The sequence below is a fragment of the Sinocyclocheilus rhinocerous genome, unplaced genomic scaffold (assembly GCF_001515625.1).
Source record: "Sinocyclocheilus rhinocerous isolate Xijiao unplaced genomic scaffold, SAMN03320098_v1.1 scaffold395, whole genome shotgun sequence".
Lineage (NCBI taxonomy): Eukaryota > Metazoa > Chordata > Actinopteri > Cypriniformes > Cyprinidae > Sinocyclocheilus > Sinocyclocheilus rhinocerous.
In genome coordinates, this window is record NW_015660890.1 from 1,889,409 (window position 1) to 1,893,812 (window position 4,404).

Below are 4,404 nucleotides of genomic sequence, written 5' to 3' on the forward strand. Positions count from 1 at the left end.
GGGCTGTTGTACACGCCCCCGTCCCTTGACTCCACCCCCATGTCAAAACAGTGCCAGAAAGCGAGACGCGCAGAAACGTGAAGCGCAAAGGGAAAACGGTATCGCAAGCTCAAACTTGACTGAAACGCAAAATAAAAGCAGCGTTGCAAATAAATTAGTAGATATGGCCATGGAAAATATGTATTGCAAAATCATTGCTTTTGTGCTGTTTCATTTATATTTTGCAATTCTTTATTTTTGTTTGCAAAAACACATTTATTTTTTCTCAATACTTTTATTTTCGTTTGCAAAACTTATTATTTTTCATATATATGTGGCATTATTTTGACTCCATAATAGTTCACCCAAAATGAAAATTCTGTCATTAATTACTCACCCTCATGTCGTTCCAATCCCATAAGACCTTTGTTCATCTTCGGAACACAAATTAAGATATTTTTTAACCACGATCCGAGAGCTTTCTGACCCTCCATAGACAGCAATGGAACTACCAAGTTCAAAGCCCAGAAAGGTAGTATGGACTTCGTTAAAATATTCCATGTGACATCAGTGGTTCTACCGTGATTTTATGAATCTACGAGAATAATGCCGGCTCCTGCATCAGCAGCATCACTCGTCTGTGTCATGGTACTCTTGTGAATGCGCATAGACTGACATTTTGGTTTTCTTTGCGCACAAAAATATTTTCATAGCTTCATAAAGTTACAGTTGAACCACTGATGTCACATGAACTATTTTAACGATGTCCCTACTACCTTTCAGGGCCTTGAAAGTGGTAGTTCCAATGTGTCAGAAAGCTCTCGGATTTCATCAAAAATATCTTAATTTGTGTTTCGAAGATGAACAAAGGTCTTATGGGATTGGAATGACATGAGGGTGAGTAATTAATGACAGAATTTTCATTTTGGGTGAACTATCCCTTTAAGCAGGTTTTCTTCCACAGGTATGTACTGTAGAAACCAAACCAGGTATGCATACAGTATATGCATAAATGACTTCTCATGCTGTATGCCCATCACAGTGCATAAACCAGCATGCATTTCCATGTTAGTAATGCTAGTTAGAACAGCTTTTACCAGGTGGTAAAGTTGCTGTTCTGGTTCGGAACAACATGAGGGTGAATAACTAATGACAGAATTTGCATTTTTGGGTGAACTAACCCTTTAAACCTGGTTCAAGCTGGTTTAACCCTTATCATATGCTGATCATATTTTCTTTTTCCCAAAAATGTTAGTTAATGTTATAACATTGGCCCAGAACTTGGATTTGGACTAAACATCTCTCATTATGCACAGGTTTTGTATTTCTTTTTGGAACTGATTGCTTGTAGGACTCCTTGATCTGAGCTTATGCACCTCAGTTATTGAGTAAACATTGGCAAAATTATCCACAAACAATGTTTTTTTTTTCACTCTAAGGTGCATAAACTCAGATTAATGAGGCCTACGAAACAATTAGTTCCAAAAATAAATACAAAGCCTGTGCTAATTGAAAGACAACGAGTTGACAAAAAGATTGAATCCAAGATTTGCTGGAAATATAGTATAATGAGAGATTTACGAGCAATTTTTCAAAAGGCTGGTCATTTTTGTCTGAGCACACGAAATTGGATAAAGGACTTCAGCACAGCTCAAAGCTTAACATGGTCTCCTGTTTTGGTCAGGCTGGTTTTTAGTTGTTTTAGTTGGCTACAAAGCCAAAAATCTCTTCAAAACTAGTAAACATTTCAGCCTGGGATACTAGAAAACCAGCTTAGACTGGTTTAAGATATAGGTAACATTGCATTCAAGGCACGCATTTTATCAATTCAAGGATTGCATGGGAATCAAACCCGTAACTTGGTGTTTCTAACACCTTTCTCTACTATTTAAGCTACAGGAACACTTCTAAGCACCATATATATGGTGCGTTTACACGCACAGGCAGCATAAACAGGAAATCACGGGATACAATACAACACGTTGAATGCTGATTGTTAATTCACATGCACAGCAGACAGAAAGCAAGCATGCTGATTAGCATGACAGAGCTGCTGTAGCTCGGTGTTTACACCTTGTACATGCCAGAAATCTAGAAAGAGTCATTAAAACCATTTCAACTGTGCACAAAAAAGGCAAAAATTATTAAACAATACTATCATCATCAGCTGCTCGTTTCAGAAGGGACCGCATGAAGCGTTGACATCTAACAAAAAATTTTGACAGTTTACAACTGTCACTGTGGTAAAACCCTCCAACAAAGAGAATTGTAGATGTAATTTGCTTTGAGGAAACAGTCAGTGTGCGTTCACTGAGGGCGTGATGGCCCAATTATTAGTCTGTTGACATCCCTCTCTGAAACAGCCAAGAATCCTCTCCTGATGCTTTCATGTGGACTGTGAACCCCGAGCGAGGGCAGAGAGCTTCATGACAACAGTGAAAGCGAGGCTGAAGTCTGCATCACCATGGAAACAGTGAAACCATTGAAATGTTGCCGTCTCCCTACCCTGAAAACAGTCCTCTTAGCAGAAATGCACTCCATGCAATCACTCCATGAGGAAAGCATTTATGCTAACAATTTGATGACTGTTTTTACCTCCTCATTTTATCAAGCAATTTGTGCATGGCACTATATTTTGCTCGGGGGTTAGTTAAAGAGCCAAAAAGCTGCTTTAATTTATGGGTTTTGAAGTATTTACAGTGGGGTGCAAAAGAAAAGACCGAGTCCACGTTGAGAACTGTTTTGCATTTAAACCTGGTAATAACGAGAAATGTTGATGATTTTCAAAAATGTAGGAAATGTTGAGAAATTAATACAGTTTGTGTCCATTTCCTGTTTTCACTGTAGCATACAAGCTAAAGAGTGACAAACCCCATACTGAGACATTCTGAAATTAATGTTAATTTTTCAATTCAACTTTTCATTCAAACTGTCATGCTGATAACATCATTTGTAATGGGAAAAACTGTATTAAATTTGAAAAAATGCAATTTAAGACACTAATGGTTTCAGATATTGAATGGCATTGATAGTTTCTAATAATACTTCTAATAACCAACCAGAGGACAAATACACAAAGCATTGAAGAAAGACAATGAGTACAGCCCAGAAATGATAACCACGAAGTTGTGTCATATGCATGGGTGTCTCTGTATTTAGCATTTGTTTTGGGTGATACTCTGGCTCGGTAACTCCATACCTTTCTGCAGAGGTTTTCAAACTGGGGCCCGGGACCTTCAAGGGGTTTGCAGAGGAGTACTAGGTTCTCTGCGGAAAAAAAAAAAACTGTGTTAAAATATAACAAAACAATATGTAGAATAAAATAAATGTGACAATGTATAACTGTAAATAATGTAGAAAAAATAATAATCTGAAAGAAAATTTGTTTCTAAAAAAATTTAAAAAAATAAAAAATCCACGCATTTAATCAATTCTTTTTCTCTCTACACTATATTGACAGCATTTTATGTTTTAATTTTAGTGTCAAATTAAATTTAAATTTTCAATAATTTTTTACACATATCCATAATACATTTTCCACACTAGTCTTTATACACTCTAAAAAATGATGGGTGAAATACAACTAAATGTTTAAATGTATAAATGTCTACATGTTTAACACAACCTTCCAGGTAGTTTTATTTAACTCAACTATTGTTTAAATATTACAATATGGCTGGCTTAAAATGAACCCAAAATCAGACAATTACTAGAGGCATCAGCAGTAATCAAAAGGTGAACCTTTATAAAAAAAAGCAAATTAAAAAATGTCTATTATTTAATTGCTATTTATTCAACTTATTAATAAATGTTCATTTCCAACCTAATTTGGGTTCATTTTAAGCAAGAAATATAGTAATTTTTAAGCAATAGATGAGTTAAATAAAACTACCCAGAAGGTTGGGTTAAACATTTAACCCAACCACTAGGTCAAAACAACCCAATCTTCCACAATATATTTTAGGCAGGGGTCCCTCGCAAAGGGGCGATCATATTTTGGATCTGTGGCATCAAAAAAGTAAAACCCTTGCTCAACATATTCCCTGTGCTCTCCATATATCTGAGAAGAGACATTCCCGAAATGTCATTAAAAAATTATTTTAAAAAATCTGACTCACCAACAAAATAAAAAAAATAAAATAAAAAAAAACACTCAAGAAGAAAACAAACTGTTTGCGCTGCTAGAAATATGGTATTCAGCCATAATCTGGATAATCTGCATATAAAGCCATTCCGACAGATAGATTAAGTTTCCAAATAAGGAATAAGCTATGGCTTCTGTCCAAAAACAATGCAAATAAAGTGGTGTTGATGCATAAATTTGGGTAGTATACTTAAACTTATACAACATACAAATGTTGATATATTTGAATTGACATACAGTACGCTACAATACAATGCATATTATGTATGTATATATATATA

At 35.4% G+C, this 4,404-nt stretch overlaps 1 long non-coding RNA gene across 1 annotated transcript in view; it reads right to left on the reverse strand.

Moving 5' to 3' along the window:
• Positions 1 to 3,125: 3,125 nt before the first annotated feature.
• Positions 3,126 to 4,404, reverse strand: part of LOC107726049 (uncharacterized) — an 8,000-nt gene continuing 6,721 nt past the window's right edge. Inside the window, exon 3 of the long non-coding RNA XR_001638212.1 lies at positions 3,126 to 3,246. This is a non-coding gene — a long non-coding RNA (uncharacterized LOC107726049). The remainder of the gene's footprint in view (positions 3,247 to 4,404) is intronic.